A 26,288-nucleotide genomic window follows, 5' to 3' on the forward strand; every position below is an offset into this window, starting at 1 on the left:
GACTAGGACAAAATTTTGCCTGTTCGTCTCACTGTCTCTATGGCAACAGGAAAAGGATTTTGTTCTTGTTGATCTTTCATTATTACCAATATTTACTCTACCAAAATGGTAAATGCATTTCACTATTATGGGTAATAAATGTAAGCAATGCAATATTCTTAGCCAATTTTTATTAATTTTATTTCTTCCCTCTAGGCTTTTATTATGATCTGTGAAGGTTTTCTTCTATTCTTCTTTGACCTTGGATTTCCCTCCAAGCTACCCATTCATGCTGCAACTCCCACTCTTGCAAGTCCCATATGGATTTCTTGGATGAACCAACTCTGTTGAACCACAGATTCTCAGAAGCTGAAGGGGTCTTACAAATCATCTATCCCAATTCCTTACTTTCACAGATGAGAAAACAGAGGTTCAGAGAGGTTCAGTGATTTGTTTAAGCCTAAAGTTACCCAGATTAGATAATGGAAGAACCAATACTTCAGCCTGACTCTCCTGCTTCAGAATTCAACACTATTTCTAACCTGCCTCTCCCAACGCAAGTCTGTGTTCAAATCTGCCCAGCTGCAGCATGAGATTATAGGCATATAAGGCTTCCCCAACTAAAATAATTTTGCAATAATATCTTTATTGTATTGTAATTAAGTCACACTATAAGGTTATTGAGTCAATTACCAACCTGGCTTCTATGTAACTATGACCCCTGTAACATCATTTTACCTAACATTGCATTGTTATGGAATCAATGAAAACATTAAGTGGGATAAGCCTGAGTATTCAAGAAATTAGAAGAAAATGACATATAACCTCATGGCGCCTAGATTCAGAAAGACATGGTTTCAAATCATAGTTCAGCCACATCATCTATACAAGTTCCTAAATCTCCCATCTATAAAATGGGGATAATAATAACTACTCCTGTCTTTCTCACATTTAATCCTATTGTGAGAACAAATAATATGATCTCTATGAAAGTCTTTTGTAAACTTTGAAATGTCATCTAATGAAGCAATTCTTCTTATAATTATTGCTATTGCTAGAAATTGTAGAGAAAGGAAATATTTAAGGTTAGATAAGACACAAAGCAAAGGAAAACAGTATCTTGCTCTCCTGTGACATGGAGAAGTACAACATAAAAGCCTTTCAATTTAATCATAAAGCAAGTCTTTGCTTCTGATGCCAAGGCTCAATTTGATATTAATTGGTTGGACTCAGCATCCAGACAAGCTTCCCCTGGAACCAGAACTTTAAAGTTCTCCAAGGAGCAATACTTGATTCCAGGAAAAGTTACTGAGTCTTAGTACACTTTGACTTTGCAGAGATTAAGATCATTCCTGTTTTTATTTTATTTACAACATGATACTTTTAGAGCAAAGAATGAAAGAAATTGTTATGGCCCCAATATAAGGTAGTGCCCCAGGGCCATTTTAAGCAAGGAAACAAGTGGCAAATTTTCAAATGAGGATAAAAACCAATATGGATGAGCCCACCTCTCATGAGGGAAATCATGAGCTATAAGAATATGGTGCTTGACATGCTGGGTTTTTCTTTCCTTTTTTTGTGAGTTGCTCCCCATGAAATACTCTACCCTTTTCCTTTTAAAATATCTATTCCCAGGGCAGCTAGGTGGCACAGTGGATAAAACACCAGCCTTGGATTCAGGAGGACCTGAGTTCGAATCTGGCATCAGACACTTTACACTTACTGTGTGACCTTAGGCAAGTCACTTAACCCTCATTGCCCTGCAAAAACAAAACAAAACAAAACAAAACAAAACAAAACAAAACAAAACAAAACAAAACAAAACAAAACACATTAAGATTTTCAGGGGCAGTTAGGTGGTGCAGTGGATAAAGCACCAGCTCTGGATTCAGGAGAACCTGAATTCAAATACAGCCTCAGACACTTGATACTAGCTGTGTGACCTTGGACAAGTCACTTAACCCTCATTGCCCCACCCCACCCCCAATTTAAAAAAAGAGAGAGATAAGGAAGGAAATTATATCTTGCTAAAAGAGTACCATAGACAATGAAATACTAGCAATACTAAGCACATATGCACCAAGTAGTATAGGACCCAAATTCTTAAAGGAGAAGTTAAGTGAGTTACAGGAAGAAATAGGGCAATGGAAAGACAGATTAAAAATTAATTGGAAATGAAATAATCTAATACCAAAGAATAAGTGGGTCAAAAAACAAATCAGAAACAATAATTTCATTAAAGAGAATGACAACAATGAGACAACATATCAAAATTTACGGGATGAAACCAGAGCAGTACTTAGGGGAAATTTTATTTCTCTAAATAAATGCATCAATAAACAAAAACAAACAAACAAAAAAGAACAGATCAAAGAATTGGGCATGCAACTAAAAAAAAAAACTAGAAAGAGAACAAATTAAAAATCCCTAATTAAGCACCAAATTGGAAATCCTGAAAATCAAATGTGAGATTAATAAGATTGAATGTTAAAAAATAAAAATAAAATAAAAAACTATTGAGCTAATAAATAAATCTATGAGTTAGTTTTATGAAAAAAACAGTAAGATAGATAAGCCATTGATTATTTTGATTTTAAAAAAAGAAGAAAATCAAATATACAGAATAAGAAATGAAAAGGGTCAAATTACCACCAATGAAGAAATTAATCATTAGGAAGTATTTTGCTGAATTATATGCTAATAAATCTGAAAATCTGAGCTACATCAATGAATATATATATATATATAAATCAACCAGATTAACAGATCAGGAAATAGAATGCCTAAAGAATCCCATCTTAGAAAAAGAAATTGAACTCACTAAGAAAAAATCCCCAGTGCCATATGGGTTCACAAGTGAATTCTACCAAACATTTAAAGAACAATTAGTCCCAATACTATAAAAACTATTTGGAAAAATAGGTGAAGGTATCCTGCTAAACTCCTTTTATGACACAAATATGGTGCTGATACCTAAACCAGGAAGAGCTCAAACAGAGAAAGAAAATTATAGACCAATTTCCCTAATGAATATTGATGCAAAAATTTTGAACAAAATACAAACAAAGCAATTACAGCAATATATCGCAAGGATTATATACTCTGACCAGGTGGGATTTATACCAGGAATGTAGGGTTGGTTCAATATTAGGAAAACTATCAACATAATTGACCATATCAGTAACAAAACCAATAGAAATCATATAATTATCTGAATAGATGCAGAAAAAGCTTTTTGACAAAACATAGCAGTCATTCATATTAAAAGAAATAGAGAGTATAGGAATAAAGGAGGTGTTCCTTAAAATGATAAACAATACATCTAAAACCATCAACCAGTATAATCTGTAATGGGAATAAGCTAGAAGCCTTCCCAATAAGATCAGCGGTGAAGCAAGAATGCCCATTATCACAACTATTATTCAATATAGTACTAGAAATGATAGCTACAGCAAAAGAAGAAAAAGAAAATTAAGAAATTAGAATAGGCAATGAGAAAACAAAACTATCACTCTTTGCAGATGAGATGAAGGCACACCTAGAGAACCCAAGAGAATCAACTAAAAACTACTTGAAATAATTAACAACTTTAGTAAAGTTGAAAGATATAAAATAAACCCACATAAATCATTAGCATTTCTTTATATAACCAACAAAGCCCAGCAGCGAGATAGAAAGAGAAATTCCGTTGAAAACAACTGTAAACAATATAAAATACTTGGGAATCTACCTGCTAAGACAAACCCAGGAACTATATGAACACAATTACAAAATAGTTTTCACATAAAGTCAGATCTAAACAACTGGAAAAATATCAATTGCTCATAGGTAGGCCAAGCCAATAACAGAAATGACAATTCTGCATAAACTAATTTACTTATTCAGTGTCATACCAATTAAACTACCAAAAAAAATCTGATAGAGCTAGAAAAAAATAACAATATTCATCTGGAAGAACAAAATGTCAAGAATATCAAAGGAATTAATGGAAAAAAATGCAAGGGAAAGTGGCCTAGTAATAACAAATCTCAAACTATATTATAAAGCAGTAATCATCAAAACTATCTGGTACTGGCAAAAAAAAAAATAGAGTGGTGGATCAGTGGAATAGATTAGGTACACAATTCATAGTAGTCAAGGGCCATAGTGTTTGATAAACCCAAAGACTCCAGCCTTGGGATGAGAACTCACCACTTGACAGAAAATGCTGGGAAAACTAGAAAACAATAGGACACAAACTAGGTATAGACCAACATTTCACACTATATACCAAGGTAAAATCAAAATGAGTACATGATTTAGACATAAAGGATGACACCACAAGCAAATTTGAAGAGCAAGGAATAGTCTACTTGTCAGATACATGGGAAAGGGAAGAATTCAAGACCAAATAAGAGATAGAGAGCATTACAAAATGTTAAATAGATCATTTTGATTATATTAAAATAAAAGGCTTTTGTATAAACAAAAACAATGCGACCTAGATTAGAAGGAAAGCAGAAAGCTGGGAAACAATCCTTACAGCAAGTGTTTCTGATAAAGGCCTCATTTCTCAAATACATAGATAACTAAGTCAGATTTATAAGAATATAATCAATTCCCCAATTGTTTAATGATCAAAGGATATAAACAGTCAGTTTTCAGATGAGTAAATCAAAGCTGTGTATGTATAGGTGTATGAAGAAGTGCTCTAAATTGCTTCTTATTAGAGAAATGCAAATTAAAACAACTGTGAGGTACTACCTCACACCCATAAGATTGGCTAATATAACCAGAAAATGAAAATGATAAATGTTGAAGAAGATGTGGGAAAAGTGGGACACATGCACTGTTGGCGGAGTTGTGAACTGGTCCAATTATTTGGGAGAACAATTTGGAATTATGCCCAAAGGGCAACAAAACTGTGCATACCCTTTGATCCAGCAATACCACTACAAGGTCTGTATCCCAAAAAGATCAGAAAAAAGGAGAAAAAAATATTTATAGCAGCCCTTTTTTGGGATAGCAAAATATTGGAAATTGAAGGCATGCCCATCAACTGGGGAATGGCTGAAGAAGCTGTGGTATATGAATGTAATGAAATACTATTGTGCAATAAGAAATGATGAACAGGCAGATTTCAGAAAAATCTGGAAAGACTTATATGAACTGATGCATAGTGAAATAAGCAGAACCAGGAAAACATTGTACATAGTATCAGCAACGTTGTGTGATGATCAACTCTGAATGACTCAACTCTTCTCAGCAACACAATGATCCAAGACAAGTAAAAAGGACTCATGAAGGAAAATGTTATCTACAACCAAATAAAGAATTGATGGACTCTGAATGCAGATCAAAGCATACTTTTTTTTTCACTTTATTTTTTTTATGTTTTTTCTCCCTTTGATCTGTTTCTTCTTTCACAACTGTGACTAATATAAAAATATGTTTTACATGATAGCACATGTATAAACAATATCAAATTGCCTACCATTTTCAGAACAGGGGAGGGGAGGGAGGGAGAAAAATTTGGAACTCAAAATCTTATAAAATGAATGCTAAAAATTGTCTTGACATGTAATTCAAAAGAAATAAAATACTATTTTTAAAAAATAACTATTGCCCTACATCTAGGACAGACAGGGGAGAGAAGTTAAAAATACTTTTAGCTACTTCAAGGATATCCCATTCTGCATGTTCCTGAGAAGCTTCCTGGAAATTAGAATTTAGATGCTAATGTAGGAAAGAAAATACCAGCTTAATAACACCTTGCATTCAGCTATAACTTTATATTTTCCAAAGTATTTTCACATATGTTACCTTCTTTGATCCTCAAAATAACCTTCTGATGGGTAAAGCAGATATTATGATAACCATTCTACATTGAGACACATTTTATAGATTCTTTCTTGGAAACATCTCTTGCATCTCTCCTTTTTCTTCATTCCCCTATCTTCCACCATCCTCATCCAGATTCTTATTGCTTCACACCTGGATTATTTATTGCATTAAATTCCTACTTGGCCTCCTTGACTATAATCTCTCTCCTTCCAATCCACCCTGAATATTTCTGCCAGATTAATAATCTTTAAATGCTACTGCCATCACAGAACTCCTCTGCTTGAAAAACTGGCATGGGATGCCTGTTGCTCACCCTATTAAGTCTAAATTTGACTTTCAAGTCTCTCTATAATATTATGCCACCTTATATATCCAATCTTATATAACACCATGCCCAAACATAGCTTTTTCTCCCCAGGAAAAAAGGTGCTTTACAATCCCACAATCATCTGTATTCCTATATTTGCTCATATTAATCTCCTGACCCAGAGTTCCTCTTCATTTACCCCAAACACACAGAATCCCAGCCTGCCCCAGCCCTTGCCAGTCTTCAAAGTTCACTGTATCCCATCACTTCCTTGAAGTCTTTCTTAGTTCTCCCAACCCAAATTAACCTCCACTATCTCTGAATTTGTATAACACGTATAATCATTCTCCACAATTTTATATTTAATTATGTATCCAATCTCATAGCCATCACTAATCATTTCATATGCAATTATCTTTGTCTCTCTGGCTAGGCTGCAAATTCTTTGGAGGCAAAATCTCATTAAGTACTTACACTTCCACATCATCCATAATAACCAGCCATAAATACTTTTCAAATCAAGTGAAGCAGCATTTCCTTTGTGTCCCCCATGTGCCAGCTACTGGGCTAAGCTCTGGAGATACAAAGAATGGCAACCATATTCCCTACCCTCAAGGAGCTCATGTTCAAATAGGGGATACAACATGCAAACAACTATGTACATGCCCATCATTTTGGTGATGGTTCCGGCTGTCATGGAAAATTGAGCCAAATCATTCAGAGAATTACATAAGATGACTGCCAGGTAGCTCAGAGCCCATCATCCATGAAATGTTGAGTGGATTATTTGTTCCTAAATTCATCACTTTGCAGAAAGGCAGTATGGCATAGTAGCCTTAGAGCCAGAGTAAATTGGGGCTAGTCACAGAGGGAAGGCACTAGCATTGAAGGAGATAGGGAATGTTTATTGCTGAAGGTGATATCCATGGGGGGAGAGGGGTGAATGGGGGAATAAAGCAGGAGGAAGCAAAGAGAAAAAACAAGAAAAAAATTTACATGATAACTTTATTCAAAGGAATAACAAATTGTATATGGCAGATTCATAGCTTTCATGTGCAATTATATTTTTTTATTATTATATTGTGTTATGGAAATGCTTGTTTTAAAAGATGGGACTCTACTTGAGACTTAAAGGGAGCCTGAAAAATTAGGAGGATGCAAGGGGACAATCATTCCTGACTTGGGGGATAGCCAATGGAAATTAATGGAATAGGAAGACAATGTCTTATGCAAGGAAGAGCAGGGATGCCAGTGGGTCATAGAGTCACTGGATTAGAGAATACATAGAGGAAAGTTAGGATTAAGAAGACTAGAAAACTGAGAAAGTACCTGGTTATGAAGGGTTTTAAAAGACAGAGGATTTTATATTTAATCATGGAGAATCATTGGAGTTGACTTGAGGAGGCGTGTGTGGAAGTGACATGGTTAGTCCTTCAGGACTGATCTATTACTTTGGTTCTTGAGTGAAGGATGGACTAGAGTGGGTAGAGACAAGGCAGGAAGACCAATTCAAAAACTATTGCAGTAGTTCAGATGAAAGGTGATGATGACCCATACTTGTTGGTTGATTTCAATGAATTTGCTTCAGTTGAACAACTATTTGGTGAGAGATACAGGTTGGACCCGGGCTCTCCTAATTCTTCATTTAGCATTCATCCCACTATATCACATTTCCTTTCAGTGTTTATTGTCTGTGACATAGCATAGCATATCAGAAAGTTAAAAAGGTATTGTAGATGGAGCACTGGACTTGGAGTCAGTAAAATGTAGGCTCAATTCCTGCCCCTTGAAATTTACTGCCTGATCCTGACACAATCTCTTAGACTTTTTGTGCCTCAGTCTCCTTATCTGTAAAATGAGTTGGTTGAATTTAGTGGTTTCTAAGGACTCTTCATACTTTAAGTCTATAATTCTATGATTGTGATGGACTCTAATGTGAAAAGAGAAAGGGAATTTCCTCCATATGTTACCCAATGTCAAGATTTCAAAAACTCTCAAAACCATCTTTTCTGCTTAAACTTACAATCACTTCATCTTCACTTCCTTTGTAGCTAAATAAGAACAAAAGAAGTACCATGGTCCATCCAATCCAGTTTTGTATCTAACTCACACCAGGGGATGTCATGGAAATACATAGAAATATATTTGTTCAAAGTTTAAAAGTCAGGGACATTTCCCAAAATATCTTATTTTTCTTTGAAAATCCAGTGAGGCTTGGTCATCGGCAAATGTATCTAAGCTTTTTTTTTAAAACTACTTATATGTCCAATTTATATAATTTATTTGGCCTAAAGAGTTCAATACACTTATTATCCATTCTGTAAGAGAGGATTTTCTTCTATATGACCCAGACTTCCTTCTCTCAAGTTTCCACAAATGCCCTTTGCTCCAGTATCCTGATATCTGATGCATAGATCTGTGTTCCTTGTATTCATACTGCTTGTGGTTTAATGCCTTCAATCCCATCCCCTTTTATCCTTCCAAGGTTGAATAGTCCTGCTAGTTTTGTATCACCCAATATGGAAGACCTCTTTTTTTCTTGATACTTTTTCCTGCCCCTTTTCGGAAATTTTCTATGCTCCCATTTGCTCTTTCTTGCAATGGAAAAACCAGAAGATGTGTTTTAGCTGTGGTAACATCAGGTTTTGTTTCCAAAATCTTTCTTGAGGATGTCCATTATTTTAATAACTGTTTTGGCTATCATGGAATGTTGAACCAAATCATTCAGGGAATTGTTTAAAATGACTGCCAGGTCTTTGTTGGGGAGAGGGGGGAGGGGAGTGATGACAAATAGCTCAGAGCCCATCATCTATTAAGTATAGAGTGGATTATTTGTTTCTGAGTTTGGGACCTTATAAAGAGGTAGTGTGGTGCAGTGGATAGAGAACTGGCCTTAGAGCCAGGAAAATCTGGGGTCAGGTACTACCTCTAATACATCCTGGTTGTGTGAAATAATATGTCATTTAACCTCTCATTGCCCTGGTTGCTCTCTAAGCTATAAATGACACATTAGCTGAGGAAGTTTTTCATTGGGAGATTCCATCACCAATAAAATCACAGGTCTGCTACTTATCCTTATCATTACCTTGCAGTTCCCCAAAATCGAAACTCAACTGTGATATTTCTGCTTGATTATGTGGGCTTGAACATTCTTCCTGAAACTTATTCCCATTAGTTTAACATTTCACTACTTGGAAGAATTTTGTGTCATGTGAAAAGGTGATCATTTTACAGGGGACTATCTCCTCCAAAACCTTTGCATTTTGGCTTCTGATCTTACCACTCAACTGAGCTGCTACCCCCCAAATTGGCTTTTATCTCTTTATTGGAAAATTTTATGCTTTTCCATTAAAAGATGTTTCTATATTTTTAAGTTGCTCTGATCCAAACCCAGGTCAGGAAATTGCAGAGAACTCAAATCAGAGGAGGACAATGATCTAATGTTTCTCTGGATCAGAACTTTTTAGGAGCACTGAAAGGTTATATAGGTTCCCAACATGAGATGGTCTCTGAGAGCCTGAATTAATACAATACTCAATACCCCCAAGAGAGCAACAGCAGGATCAGCCCAGACATTCCCTCAAGAAGTGCGTATGGCTTGCCACTAACATCAGTTCCAAAGACAGGAAGTAGGTCAGAATGAGCAAACAAACAAACAAGGAATTCTACTATTTAAAAAAAAAATTAAAAAGCTATTATGGTGATGGGAACACTCAAGACACAAACCCAGAAGAAGAGAATGACTCCAAAACATCTATAAGCAAAGCCTCAAAGTAAACACGGTTTAGGCATAAATTTAACTAGCATTCCTGAAAGAGGTGAAATGAGCTTTAAAAAGAGCTTAAACTGTTTTTATAAATGCAATGAGAACACTAAAGGGGGAAATGGGAAAGAAATGAGAACCATGGAAGAAAAAAATTGGAAAGAGAATGAACAGTTTGACGCAAGGGGTATACGACCTTTCCAAAGCAACAAATTCCCTGAAAATTTTAATGGACCAAATTGAAGTTAATGACTCCATGGGACAACAAGAAATATTTAGAAATATTTAGACAATTCTGAAAATATAGAAGAAAATATAAAATATCTCATAGCAAAAACAACTGAACTAGAAAATAGATCAAGGGGAAAAATTAAAATCATCAGACTACTTGAAAGCAATGTCCTGGACATCCTATTGCAAGAAATCTTAAAAGAAAAATGCCTAGATATCTTAGAACTAAAAGGCAAAGTAGAAATCTGCCGAAGAAAGAATCCACCAGACACCTCCTGAAAGAAGCCCCAACATGAAAACTTCCAGGCACATTATAGCCGGAATCTAGAGCTTCAGTTCAAAGGAAAAAAAAATACTGTAAGTAGCCAGGAAGGAAGTATTCAAGTACCAAGGAGCCACAGTTAGCCTCACACATGATGTAGCAGCCACAACTTTGGAGAAATGGAGAACTTGGAATACAATATTCCAGAAGGAAAGAAATATAGGCTTACAACCAAGAACAACTTATCCAGCAAAAATAAGTGTAATTTTACAGGGAGAAAAGAAATCTTTAATGAAATAGAGGGCTTTCAAGAATTTCTGATGAAAAGACCAAGGCTTCATAGGAACTTTGAAGGGCAAATATAGGAGTTAAGGGAAACATAAAAAGGTGAACATGGACAAAACAATGTAAAGGACTAAACAAGGATAAACAGCTTACATTTGGGGCAGCTAGGTGGTGCAGTAGATAAAGCACCAGCCCTGGATTCAGGAGGACCTGAGTTCAAATCCAGCCTCAGACACGTGACACTTACTAGCTGTGTGACCGTGGGCAAGTCACTTAACCCCCATTGCCCTGCAAAGAAAAAAAAATGTGCTTTCTGGGGCAGTTAGGTGGCACAGTGGATAGAGCACTGGCCCTGGATTCAGGAGGGCCTGAGTTCAAATCCGGCCTCAGACACTTGACACTTACTAGCTGTGTGACCCTGGGCAAGTCACTTAACCCTCATTGTTCTCCCCTTCTCCCCCCCCAAAAAAAAAACAGTTCACATTCTAATATGGGTAGATGATACGTGTCTCCTCTGAACCCTACTAGCATCAATGATAACAAAGGGAGTCTGTTAGACAGAGGACCTCGGAATAGTTCTGTTATGTTTTGATGATCTTTAAAAAATGGAAAGGGAGGGGAAGAGGAATACATTGAGGGTAGGGGAAGGGAAGGGAAAGAAATATTAGTAAAAATTACCTCACATAATTGGGTTGCATAAGTAGAAGTCTATACAAACAAATAAGGAAAAAAAGAGTTGGGGAAGAGGCTAACACTTGAACCTTACTCTCATCTAAACTCATCAAAGGAGGGAAAATAAACACACAGATGAGTATAATTAATCAACAGGGAAATAGAAGGGAAATGGGAGAAGGGAAAAAGGAAAATAAGCGGCAAGGTAGATTAAGAAAAGGATAAGACTTAAGGAAAACAAATTCTATGGATGTACAAAATTATGTATAGTTCTTTTTAAGGTGGAAAAGAATTGGAATCTGTTACTTGACTATTTATCTATCTACACACATCCACATAGACATACACACACACACACACACACATATGGGTAGATGACACATGTGTCTCCTCTGAACCTTATCAACATGAGAGGTAACAAAGGGATTTTAAGTTAGACAGAGGGCTCAGGAGTAGTTCTTTTATATTTTGATGATCTCAAAAGAATAGGTTTTCACACATGCACACACATAAGCACACACACATTATTTGTGTGTGTGTGTGTGTGTGTGTATAACAAGTTTTGGGGTTTTTTCATTGTCAATTGAGGGAGGCAGTTGTTTTGCTATTGGTGATAGACTTCATGCAGGGAAGACCCCTCCTCCCCCAGGAGGGAGAGGCTGCCTATAAACCAGCCCTAGTTAGAAACAAAGCAAATCAAAACTTCTTTTTTTTCTTTTTTCTTTTTTCTAGTGAGGTAATTGAGGTTAAGTGACTTGCCCAGGGTCACACAGCTAGTAAGTTTTAAGTGTCTGAGGCCAGATTTGAACTCAGGTCATCCTGAATCCAGGGCCGGTGCTCTATCCACTGCACCACCTAGCTACCCCCCTCCCCTTTTTTCCCCCTTGACTCTGGTTCAACATTTGTTTTTTTGAGTGAGACAATTGTGGTTAAGTGACTTGCCCAGGGTCACTCAGCTAGTAAGTGTCAAATGTCTGAGGCCATATTTGAACTCAGGTACTCCTGACTCCAGGGCTGGTGCTCTATCCACTGTGCCATCTAGCTGCCCCACAAATCAAAACTTCTATACTAATTGGCAATGGGATATGCCTGTGAAGGGCTCTTGGCTTTCCAACCTGCATGAGACAGAAAGACTCATCACTTCCTCTGCTTGGTTCAGACTCCCTAGATCAGGTCTCCCCTGGGAAAATCTCATCATCTGAAATCACATCATCTTGGAGATTGATTCAACTTCTGATATTCAGCATCTCTTCAGCATCCTCAGTTACCTTTCCCTTCTGACCGGAGGGCTAGAGGATGGAGCAATGAACTCTTTCCAAGGACTCTTTTTATAAAGGATTCTGACTTTCTGAGCCAATTTCATCTGCCATTTGCTTTTCAGCTTCCTTTGGCATACTGTATTCCCATATTAGAGTATAAAGATCCTTGAAGGCAGGGCTGTCTTTTTCTTATCTGTACTCCCAGGGCTTAAAATAGTGCCTGACACATAGCAGGCATTTCATAAACGTTTATTGACTATTGATCCGATCTGAAAGCAAAACCAAACACATTCTAGCCTCTGTATGAATAACTCTGGTGATGTGGAAACCTACTACCTTCTGGTCACCTTCATTTAGATATACTTCCAGCTGATCAATGTGCTTTTTTGGCGGGGAGAGGGGGAGCAGGGCAATGAGGGTTAAGTGACTTGCCCAGGGTCACACAGCTAGTAAGTATCAAGTGTCTGAGGTTGGATTTGAACTCAGGTCCTCCTGAATCCAGGGCTGGCTCTTTATCTACTGCTCCACCTAGCTGCCCCATCAATGTGTTTTTTTAAATGTGGAGTCAAGAACTAAATGTAATAGTTCATTCAAAATCCATGTAGCCTAAAATCACATTAGCTTTTCTCAGTGCCACATCAAAATACTGATTCAAACTTGATTTTATATTATAGTATGTCAGAATCCCTGGATCTTTTTTTCCTCCCTTTTTTAGTTTTACTAACCATATCTCTCTCACATCTATGCAATTGTTTTTTGTGAACTCAAGTCCAGGACTTCACATTTCTCTCTATTAAATTTAATCAATCCTGGTCCTTTTATTTCATTTGTTGGCTCCTCCTCCATCTTTATGTCACAATATGATGAGCATACTATCTATTTTGATTTAGCTGGTTGACAAATATTTGAATGAAGGCTTTACCACCCTCCCCCCACATTAAAATGCACACACCTCCCAAAAGGGCAACACAGTAATTTATTGTTGATCATCAGCACCTAAGTAATAATTTATCAGACACTTTCTCCAGAGATAACAAGCTTGAAAGAAGGGTACAGAAGGAGTGGGAGTTATAATGCAAGTTAGAGGATGAGATAATGTTGGAATATGGTGTACAGAGTTGGGAGATGACAGCTTTGGGTGGGATACTAGAGTGGGTCATGCAGTAAGTAAATTTCATGAAACCCCTGGATTAGGGAAGGGGGAAAGATAGAAGGGTGGAAGGGTGGAATTCATCTAAAAGAGATTAGAAATGATCAACTTAATTTGGGGGTAGAAGGCCACTCATGTGTGTTTGTATTCCTCTCCTCTTTAATATGACAGGTGTTTCTGAAAAACTATGTAAAAACCTCAATGGGGGGGGGGCAGGGCAATGAGGGTTAAGTGACTTGCCCAAGGTCACACAGCTAGTAAGTGTCAAATATCTGAGGCTGGATTTGAACTCAGGTCCTCCTGAATCCAGGGCCAGTGCTCCATCCAATGTGCCACATAGCTTCCCCCTAGAAACCTATATTTTGCTAACATATTTAAAATGTGCCAGGGAAACACAATAGCAAATTCTTTTATGAAATGAAGGATGATTTTGTAATGCGATGTAGTTTGTTTTTAAGGTCAGATTTTTGTATATCAAGTTTTCTTTAAAACCAGTCACATAGGGATGTGCAACTCTGGAAAGGCTTAAAGGAAAGGTTAATTCCTGTGCTCTAATTAAGTGTATCATGAAATGCTCATTGTAAATTATTTATAACTAATGCTGGCTTTCAATTCTTTTTTTTTTTTTTTTTGGTGTATCTTGTTGGAGATTAAGAAGAGGAGTATAATTATAATAAAATTATTTTCCATTCTGAAGGGTAGGGATTTTGTCTGGACTAGTGAAGCAAAGTGCTTGGAATGCTTAAAATGACTTAGGGCTCTGTTAATAATTCAGTGAACATACTACATAGCCAAGTGAGATGCTTCCCAATTAGCCAAAGACTGGGGAAGAGTTTATACATTATGCCCTCTATGCAGGGATCTATTCTTTTCCAAAGAGGTAAGATAGATTTGCGAATGGTCAGATGAGTCCTATCTAAATTCAACTGAACAATTCCAAGTGATTTAAAACAATTAGAATGATGAGCTTTAACTTGAGATAAAGAGAATAAAGAGACCCCTGCAGAAGGGGATTCTGTTGATTTCCTCCTCTGCCTTTTAAAATCATAAAAGAAAAGTTTCTGAAGCCTGAAATGTCTCAGGAGTAACTTGTAATCAATTTTGTCCCTGAAACTTATAATACTGTTAAAGATAATCTAATGCTAATATAGTTAATGGGGTCATGAAGAGTCAAACATGAATGAAACAACTGAACAACAAAAATAATAATAATGCTTTTTACCTGAATTATTGTTTAACCATGTCTCCCCCAATCCTGCACTTATATGTTTGGTTAGGTGTGTGTGCACATGTGTGTTTGGAACCTGAGTACACCACTTTACATTTACCCCTACTCAATTTTATATTATTGGGGGCAGCTAGGTGGTGCAGTGTATAAAGCACTGACCCTGGATTCAGGAGGACCTTGAGTTCAAATGTGGCCTCAGACACTTGACACTTCCTCTGTGTGACCCTGGGCAAGTCGCTTAACACTCATTGCCCCCCCTCCCAAAAAAATTATATTATTAAGCTTGCCAGAGCATCCTTGCCTGTAAGAATTCTGGCATCCAACATATTGGCTATACTTCTCGGCTTTGTGTCTTCATTAAACTTAGTAACTCTACAATTTGTGTCTTCTTTTCTCTCACATCTAAAGAAGACACTGAACCAATAGTATAAAAGGTACCAATTTATGGTATGTAATTGAACACACTATATACTATGCCAAGAGGATAGAAATTTCAGTCAAGTGAGTTGGGTTTGAAATGAAATCTTTGTTTCTAGCTCTGCGAATGGTTCCTTATATATCTTTGTGGTTGAAACTTAATTCTGACTCTACTTGGCGTCTCTTTTACCCATTTGGTTTGGGTGTGCCTCAAAGACTGTACTTCTGGAAAGAATTCATAGTGATAAAAGCAAACAATTTCCCAAACTAGGAAGCATACCCCAGGGGTTCACCAACAGAGTTCATATTCTAATGAAAAACAAAAGTATCTTTCCCCTTACCTCATCCTTCATTTTCCTTAGTTCTGCTAAAACTGACCTTGGGGGCATAGGGTATGGAATAGAAAGTGAGAATGAAATGGCCCAGATTATAAAGCATAGTAAATCTACTTGACCCAATAAGCACAATCTGTAACAAACATTTAATCCCTAACAAGTATTCTCAGCTGCCTTGGATGCTTCCAGGTTGTCTCCAACCAGGAATCATTCTCCCTACAGTTGAATACAGCTACTCACCATATATACTCGGGGAAACATTTTAATGCTAAGCAAAATATAAACAGGCATAGCTGAACACACATAAAAACCATTACCGTGGTAAATGCTTGCTTGATTGACACTGCATAGAATGTCTTCCGATCTATATGCTGTTTCAATTTGTTGATATGGCTGTTTTGTTCAAGTAAAGGGTGTGGTGGAGCAGCTAGGTGGCACCATAGTGGATAGAATGACAGGCCTAAAGTCGGGAAGCCTCTTCCTGAGTTCAAATCCAGACTCAGACACTTACTAGCTTGTTACCCTGAGCAATCACTTAATCTTGTTTGGCTCAGTTTCCTTTTCTGTAAATTGAGCTGGAAAAGGAAATCGCAAACCTCTCCAGTATCCTCGCCAAGAAAATCCCAAAAGGGGTCAGGAAGAGTCAGACATGGCTGAAAAAAAGAACTCAACAACAATAGCAAAAGGGTGCAGTGTGGTGGAATTATTTGGAATGAGAAGACCTGGGTTTTCCTCCCATCTGTACCATTTTTATAGTTGTGAGACAGTGCTCAAGTCACTTGACTCCACTGGCTTCACTTCCTTGTAAAATGGAGACATCAATGAATTACTCTCAGGGTTGTTGATGTGAGGAAAACACTTTGAAAAAAAACTGTAAATAATCAATTTTACTTCTTTTTGGGTTAAATTTAGGTTCTTTGGGGGGGGGCAATGAGAGTTAAGTGATTTGTCCAAGATCACATGACTAGTAAGTGTCACGTGTCTGAGTCCAGATTTGAACTCAGGTCATCCTGAATGTAGGTCTGGTGCTTTATCTACTGTGCCACCTAGCTGCCCCATAAATAGTCAGTTTTATCATGGGATCATAGATTTAAAGTTGGAGAAGACCTTGATGGTTATTTATTTACTCCAATCCCATCATTATAAAGATAAGGAAACAGGCCAAGGAAAATTAAATGACTTGTCTATATGCAGGTAGTTAATCATAGATTTGAGATCTAAATCCAGGCCCTCTGATTTCAGATCTACCATTGTTTCCTCTTCATCATGCTATCTTCCATAACCTCTGAATTTAGAGTTATCTGAAAATTGGAATTTTTAATCCACTTATGTTTCAAGTTGCTTCTTTCAGAAAGTCATACTTTTATGGATTTATTCATATGTGTACTATAAAATTATATATAATTATACATATACTTTAAAAGGAAAAGATACTATTGTTTTTATTTTCAAATAATTACGATGAAGTATTTTGAAAGTATAGTCAACTCACCGTTTTCCAAACATGCTGATTACATATGACAAAACATCTATATGGATATTGGTAGTATTATTATTATCAACAATAATGGTATTTTTTTGTACTGTGGATACTGGTAAACCATGAGGTTAGTTAAATAATCAGTACTTCAAATACCTGCTTTGCAACAGGAGAAAAAAACTAAGCACAGTCTTGCAGTTCTAGAGAACATTCAAAGTGTTTTTGTTTTTTTAGTTTTTCTCTGACTGGCTCCACCTTATTTTGGCCTTCATAACCTTAAGGTGTTTAAACATATTTTGGAAAAATATGTTTGGCAAGTTTTAGGTTTTGTAAACAAAAAGAAATTTAGAATTTGCATAATTTCATGCCTGAGTGTGTTGCCAGCACTTAAATTCTTTCTGTTGAAAGCTTTAATGAGAAGACTTGTGAAAACTGCTAAAAGAGTATTTAATTTTAATCAATAAATTTCATCATGGTTTCAGAAACTAATAAGATACTGCCTCTGGTTTCACAGAAATGGGACCATAAAGCCACTATGGGCCCCAATAATTATACTCTTTCAAAGATAATTGGACAAAAACCTGTCAAAAAATGAACTTAGATGGGTCCAATGGAGAAAATTAAAATATTTTCCATGTGATTGAGAGTGTAATGAGACAACTTAGCTAAAGTATGTGTAAGATGAAAAGGGAATAACATATGAGTAGGGTTTCTCTGGAGAAAAAATAAGTTAACAGAATGTTTATGATTATGAAAAAATTTTAAAGTGCATTAAAAAAACCAGAGCACTGACCCACTGGATTATTTTAGCTAATGAATTTTTTATTTAAAAAAATATCATTTGCAGTGTTCTAAGCCAATCAACTCCTGAATGACACTTTACCACTTTGTCAGAGAAAACTAGACAAATTACAAAACAAAAAGGCCATGAAGAGCCTAGGACCTCATTTGGGAAGAAGTAAGAGAGCTGCATAGTAGAAAAAAGCAAACAAAAAACCACAACAGATAAGAGAACATATGAATTTCTGTTTTCCATGTTATGATACATTTGAAAGTCTAGTATTTGTTACAAATTTTCCCAATGTTTCAACATTTTAGAGAGTAATTTTTCAGTATAAGCAGTCCTTTTACCAATACAAATGGAAACTTCTTCAACTTAGTACCTGGTCTTTACGTTTTGCTCAGACTAAAGACTTTAACCTAAGCCTCTTAAAACACAGTTAAGCTAATCCTGGAACAGTCAACATACCATCCACCACTGGGCCTGTACCTGAAGCCTTTCCAACTTGTTAGAACCTGATAGAGCTTGTTCTCTACTGTCAAGAACCAAGAACCATCAGAGGCTGCATTCTAAAAAGCAGCAAAACTCTGGTGATTTATTGCTACTTTAAGAAGGGAAAAATTCCTCCCATTAGTTTTGATATTAGGGGAGGAAGTTGGTACAGTGAATAGAGTACCAGCCCTGGAGTCAGGAGGATCTGAGTTCAAATCCAGCCTCAGACACTTACTGTGTGATCCTGGGCAAGTCACTTAACCTTGTATGCCTCAGTTTCCAAATCTATAAAATGAGTGGAGAAGAATATGACAAACAGCTCCAGTATCTTTGACAAGAAAACCCCCAATTGGGTCCAGATGTGACCAAAATAAATGAACAACAAAATTTGGATATTTCCACATCACAAATTAGTCTTTTTTTATGTGGATGACTTCTTGAAGATGGAGAATCTTCTGCTAGAAGAATTCCTCCTACAGAGTGGCAAACTCAGATAGAAATGGGAGCCACTAATAAGGAACCCAATAAAAACATTGTACAAAGTAACCAGTAACATTGTGTGATGATCAACTGTGATAGACTTAGGTCTTCTCAGCAATACAATGATCCAAGACAATTCCAAAGAACTCATGATGGAAAATGTTCTCCACATCCAGAAAAAAGAACTGTGGATTCTGAATGCAGATTGAATAATACCATTTCTACTTTTTTTTTCTTTTTTGAGGTTTTCCCCTTTTATTCTGATTCTTCTTTCACAACATGACTAATGCAGAAATTAAAAATAAATAAAAGAATGAATGAATGAATGAATGAATGAATTTCCAAAAAAAGAAAGAAAGGAAAAAGGAACCCTGTGGGTCACATATTGACTTAGTTTTAAAATGTAAAGTTATCTATGTTTTATCATATTTTAAATTTATTTTATTAAATATTTCCCAATTACATTTTAATCTTATTTGGTCACACAGGCCATGCAGACTGTGAGCCACATATGTGGTACTCTGGGCTTAACAGTAGATAATAGCTGGGCAGATATTCCTGATCTTAAGTGCATGCTATGCACTAGACTGGGGATTCTGAACCTTTTTTTGTGACACAGACTCCTCTGGCAGCCAGGTGGAACCAAGGAACACCGTCTCAGAATAGCATTTTTTTTTTTACTGAGGCAATTGGGGTTAAGTGACTTGCCCAGGGTCACACAGCTAGTAAGTGTTAAGTGTCTGAGGCCAGCTTTGAACTCAGGTACTCCTGACTCCAGGGCCGGTGCTCTATCCACTGTACCACCTAGCTGCCCCTCAGAATAGCATTTTTAACCAATTGCAGGAAATGTTAAATTTCAGTTAGAGCTTGAAAAAATAAAGACACACACATATATATGTATGTATGGATGGATGGATGGATTTCCTACTCAAGGTCACTGACCCTCTGAAATCTGTTCATGGCTCTTTTAAGGGTCTATAAACTCCAAGTTAAGAATCGCTGCCTTACACCATGTTGCTTTTAATTTTCTTACATTTGTGAAATTCAAGGAGGCCCAAAATACATTTTTTTAAAAGAAAGGTGAATCAATATAATCCAGTTATCACCCTAGTATCCAATAGGGCACTGCCAACAATGGTTCTCTTTTGCTTTTCCTTATCTCCTGCCTGCCATGAAGTATCAACTGATCACTGCTTTCTCCGTAAGCTTTCTCATGCAGAAGAGTACTGAATATAGCAGGAGGTGGGAAGAAACTTTAGCACAGTCAGTGGAACCATATATCCTCTGACTTTATTTCTCTCTGCCCTGAGGTATCCTGGGCACCTCTTCCTCTCAGGGTGGAATTCTCAGCCAAAGTTGGGTAGCCAAACAGACTTGAGTCTTGGAGGGAGCAGGGAAGGCCTCAGGGAATAACTCTCCCCAACAAGCTCTGTTCCTCAGCCAAATCAGGATATACTGAGATATACATATTGGGGGGGGGGGCTTAATTATGTTTTTCCTCTTAAAGAAAATAATGAATATTTAAGAACTGCATGGCTTTTTACTCCTTTTCAAAAGAAAGCACTGTTGTAACCTGCTCAGAGTTTACTCTGTAAATGTTTCCTCAACCAAATATTTGAGATGAAAAGGAATTTTTCCTTGTTGTGGCCATAGAACTTCTCCATAAATCAGGGCATGCCTTACATTATGCACAAATGCAATAAGAGAGAGCGGGAAAATGGTGATGAAATTTAGGGAGAGCAACAAACTTGCTATTTGGTAGTTCCTGGCCAGTCCCTCAGATTCCCCATCAAGTTGAGTCCTGTGCAGATAGTGGTGATAAGCCTCGCTAATTTGGTTGTGACTCAGTACTATAACTTATCAGTGAGTCTACAGTGTTTTCTGAAAGCCAGGGGCCTTCAGAGAGTTTCCGTTTTTAATCATGAATCGTCATGAATCACTTCCAGTGCCAAAATCCTAGATTCTATTAGTACATTTGTCTCTGAAAAGAGGTATGGAAATACCTGGGAAAGAGAAATTCATGCATCTAATTCTTATGGCCTAGAGCTATGGGGTTTGTTTTTGGTTTTTTTGGTTTTTTTCAAAGAGTCTAATTTTCTTCAGTCTAAAAAGCAGAAGAAGAGCTTATATAACTCTGGGGAGGGTAATTGACTCTCTGTGGACCACCTCTTTGGGGAGGGAGTATGGAGAAAATGTCTGGTCCTCTTAGGGCAACTGAGGAAGACATGTCAGGCTGCTCTCTTCAGCCTGTCTCTAGGCCACATAGTTTTTTTTTGTGGGGCTAGGATACACCTGAACTCAGTGGTGCCTTTTGTTTCTGGAAGGGCTTCTTGAGTGCAGCAGCACAGTGTTGAGACCAGTTACTACAGATAACAGAACAGCCTAGAAGGGCATGGTGCCAGTTACTTCCTGGGCTAGATCACAAAGGAAAAGTGGACACAGAAACAAATTAACTCATAAACACAATTCTCTTCATGGGACTGAGTGAAAACACACAATAAGAGCACATGGTCTTGCATGGTCCTAGGAATATAAATATTTTTCTGTATGTAAAGGCTTAGAGAATCACTGATTCAGAAGGATCTTATAGAATATCTACCTTATATAGCAACCCCTTCATTTTACAGATGAGGAAAGAGACCCAGGAAGATATGACTTAGGATCATAGATTTCAGCCAGGGAGGACCACAGGGGCTGTCTTTTTTTTTTTTTTTTTTTGCGGGGCAATGGGGGTTAAGTGACTTGCCCAGGGTCACACAGCTGGTAAGTGTCAAGTGTCTGAGGCTGGATTGGAACTCAGGTACTCCTGAATCCAGGGCTGGTGCTTTATCCACTGTGCCACATACCCGCCCCCCACAGGGGCTGTATAATCCAACCCATGAATATTATAGATGAGATGAAAAATGAGATCCAGTGACCTGTGTTACTTGCCCAGAGTGACTCAAGTAGTAGATGGCAGAGCCAGGATTTGAACTGAGGGCCTTTGATTCCAAAAGCATCACTCCTACTAATACTGGTATTTTCTACGTTGCTAATCCCAGAAAAAGAAAAAAATTGGAAAATGAACTTAAAATATTGATATGTTACAATGTAATAGTCTTTTAGGAAAAGAAAGATTTGCTCACATTGATAGAGTGCTTCAATGTCTGTAATTTTATCCTCATAAGAACCCTGTGAGACAGGTGATTTATTATTCCCATTTTACAGACAAGGAAACAGGCTGACAGAGGTTAAATTACCTACCCAGGGTCACAGCTAGTAAGTGTCTGGGACTAGATTTGAACTCAGCTCTTCCTAACTCCAGGTCCAAACTTTATCCAGGGGATTTTTTTATAGAACACTTATGAAAATACCATAATTTCCTTCTGATAACTGTAGTTATACTGTAATTGCTTCTTAATTACTATAGAAGAATATATAATTATTATTAGGCTAATATATCCGAATTCAGGGGAAGATTATGATGAGCCCAAAACAAAGATGATTATATGAATCTCTTACACCATTAACGATAGATTAAATGCTGAAAGTACATTAGTGAAGGATTAGTGTTACTTCTTATAAGAGTAACAAGACTAACTTTTAGGTTTGGCTTATAAATCAGTTGCATTGATGGAATAAATTTTAACTGATTTTCTTTCTTTTTTTCTTTTTGCAGGGCAATGAGGGATAAGTGACTTGCCCAGGGTCACACAGCTAGTAGGTGTTAAGTGTCTGAGGCTGGATTTGAACTCAGGTCTTCCTGAATCCAGGGCCACTGCTTTATCCACTGTGCCACCTAGCTGCCCCCTTAACTGATTTTCTAAAAATCAGAAGGTGTGATTTTCAATAGTTTGTAGACTTTTACAGTTTAAGTTAGTTTCTGGGTTTTTTTTTGTTTGTTTGTTTGTTTGTTTGTTTTGGTGGGGAAATGAGGCTTAAGTGACTTGCCCAGGATCACACAGCTGGTAAAGTGTCAAGGGTCTGAGGCTGTATTTGAACTCAGGTCTTCCTGAATCCAGGGCTGGTGCTTTTATCTACTGTGCCACCTAGCTGCCCCCTAGTTTCTGATTCAATATGATCAATTCAATAGAGGGAGGACATGTGAATATACTATCAATTAATACATTTTGGTAGTTTTTACAATACCTGATACTTAAATAGGAATCTGGATGCATTACTTTATCTGAATCTCTCAAGAATATTGTGGAACAAATGCTCTAATTATTCTTATCCACATTTTGCTGATGAGTAAATTGAAGCTCCAAGTGATTAAGTCATTTACTTATGTTAACAGGTATGAGGGGAAGAATCTTAAGTCTTGTCTTTTTTTTTTCTTCAGTTTCCCAAGTTTGATTAAAAGACTGTGATGACCACAGGGAAACACCAAGGAGACAGGTGTCTCTATCTTGTCTTCTTGAATAAAGGTCCACTACTTTATCCATCATGCCAAGGCTCTTCTCAGACACTGTTAAATTAGTTTCCTTTTATTAACAATAATAGAGGGGGCAGCTAGGTGGCGCAGTGGATAGAGCACTGGCCCTGGATTCAGGAGGACCTGAGTTCAAAGCTGGCCTCAGACACTTGACACTTACTAGCTGTGTGACCCTAGGCAAGTCAATTGCCTCACCAAAAAAACAAAACAAAACAAAACCAAAAACCAAAAACAATAATTGGGCAGCTAGGTGGTACAGTGGATAGAGTATCAGGCTCTTTCCTCTCCAGAGTCAGGTAAACCTGAGTTCAAATCCAGCCTCAAATACTTACTAGCTGTGTGACCTTGGGCAAGTCACTTAATCCTTTTTTGTCTCAGTTCCTCATCTGTAAAGTAGGGGCACAGTGGAAAGGTAAATAGCAAACCACTCCAATATCTTTGCCAAGAAAACCTCATGGACAAAAATCCATGGGGTCACATAGAGTCAGAAACAACTGAACAACAATAACTACATGAACAATAAGTGGGATTTTAAATTTTGTCATTCTTATTGGAAAAATAAGCTAAAAGGTGCTATCTTAAAAGGATTTTTTATTTATCTCCTATTTCACCCATTCTATATAGCATGCATAATAAAAAGCTAACGATCTCAAGATCATTTGTGGCTTTGGGGGGGGGCAGGGGGGATGCTAGAAAATGACATATTCTTTGGAAGGTGCTCCACCCTTCACATAAGGTGGCTGACCACTAAGTCGTGATTTCATACTTCGTAGTACTTATACTGGAAGCAAAAACCTCATGACTCAAGGACTCAGGGGAACCAGAGAACACAACTGAAAAGAATCCCACAAAGGGATGAGAAATGTGGTTTTTCCTCTGGTCATATCCCTTTCAGATGGTACTCAACTGGATTATACCTCCATGCCATGCTATTGTGTAGATTAAAAATGTGCTATAGTCCTGAAATGAATTTTCTGAGCTAGTATGGAATTCCAATTTCTATAGATGCAGACAGGAACAAAAGAAAGACTTAAGCAGGGGGTGCTTCTCTAATCCAGTTTGACTGGACTAGAGAAATGGCCTCCATTAAGATAGGGCCAAATTTATTTGTGTGTCTACTAATCTGCCTTCAAAGAGAAACAGAATATCCCCCAAATCTGTAGATGAGAGGCCTAGCTAAAGGAAGCAGGAAGTTTGTGGAGAAACAAAATCTCATACCCTAGCTCATTTTCAACCTCTCGGTAAGAAGCTGGCTTCTAAGGTGCAAGGTAATAGGGAAAGAAGAGCATATAGCGATTAAAATAAACCAATCAAACCGAGTCTCCCAACTGAAGACCACAGAAGGGGTCCATCTCTTTGTTTCCCTCCCCCGCCCCATGAGATTAGGAGATGGCTTTTGCTGTAAGCTAGGGTGTGTGAACTTGGGATTTATTATTTTTAATATTTTGATAATCCCATGAAATGTCATCGATTTCCTTAGTAATCCTAAGTATTCTATTTGATGAATCTTAAAACATTGTGCTATGAAGGGGTTTTTAGACTTGAGCAGACTGCCACAGGAGTCCAATCTCCCCCTACCATTCCCCCCAAAAGTTTAAGAATCTCTGCTATAGAAAAAGGACTCAGTTTCTCCTTAATATACACATACACACATGTGTATGCATACATACATATATATATATATATATATATTCTTGGGGGGGGGGGTGAGGCAATTCAGTTTAAGTGACTTGCCCAGGGTCACACAGCTAGTAAGTGTCAAGTGTCTGAGGCTGGATTTGAACTCAGGTCCTCCTGAATCCAGGGTCAGTGCTCTATCCACTACGCCACCTAGCTGCCCCTATATATACATATATTAATATTAAATTATATTTTCTAGAGCCTTTGGATTTTAGAATGCTTAATGCTAGTAACTTTTCCTAGAGACTTACCTTGAATTTTATTTGGGGACCATTGGTGCCATGAGGTTGAATGGTTTTAAGCCAAATGCTGCAAATGGAAGAAATACTTAAACAGGAATCAGGAAATAGATAATCCCTTTCTATCTCCTTTCAGTATGCTCTGTGTGAGTCCTTGATAGGAACTGTTTATTAGAGCTAAAACTCCCCATATAAAGAAATTATCTGATATACTTGGTTTTTTTTTTGTTTTTGAGCTAAGATTTCTCTAAAATAATTAATGTCTTTAACATTATTTGCTCAATAAATGCATTCCTTTGTTTTCAATAAAGGGTGTGTGTGTGTGTGTGTGTGTGAGAGAGAGAGAGAGAGAGAGAGAGAGGGACAGAAAGACAGACAGAGAGAGGGACAGAGAGAATATGAGATCCGAATCATGTCTTCTATTAAGATATGTTATGTAAAAATAAAAAGTGTCCTGGTTTATAGGACTAGATCTGGAGAAAATTTGATTATGCATATATCCAGCATCTCAACCTGGACCTAGGATGTAGCAAGTCAAAGCAATCTTAGTACCTATAGTTTGGAGAAATGCAAAGTTTTAAAAGCCTTGTTATTACAGGGGAACCAATAAAAAGAAATGATCCCACAAAGTTTTGTTTAAAAAAAAACATACACACACACGTATAGTATGTGTGTGGAGGAAGATGCATGTGTGTGTATATATATATGAGATGCATATGTATATATATACATATATGTATGTGTCTGTATATATCTATAGATATATATGAGACAAAGACAGAGAGAGAGAGAGAGAGAGAGAGAGAAACCTAGTTTCAGATATTTGCTTTGTACCCTAAAAACACTTTAATGTCACAGCTACTTATAGGTTCAGTTCCCTGGTTGCAAGCCTTGATAAAATAAAATTGACAGGCATTAAAGAGAAGTATATAAATGTATATAAGAACAGAATTGATGTTTTTAAGCTGATTATTAAGAATTGAAAGGTGGTGAAAAAAAGAGATCATATAC

The 26,288-nt window shown here is 37.1% G+C and overlaps 1 protein-coding gene across 1 annotated transcript in view; it reads right to left on the reverse strand.

Annotated features, from left to right (window-relative positions):
• Positions 1-26,288, reverse strand: part of GRHL2 (grainyhead like transcription factor 2) — a 241,576-nt gene that overhangs the window by 91,515 nt on the left and 123,773 nt on the right. The window lies entirely within an intron of this gene.

Source organism: Dromiciops gliroides, chromosome 1 (assembly GCF_019393635.1).
Source record: "Dromiciops gliroides isolate mDroGli1 chromosome 1, mDroGli1.pri, whole genome shotgun sequence".
NCBI lineage: Eukaryota > Metazoa > Chordata > Mammalia > Microbiotheria > Microbiotheriidae > Dromiciops > Dromiciops gliroides.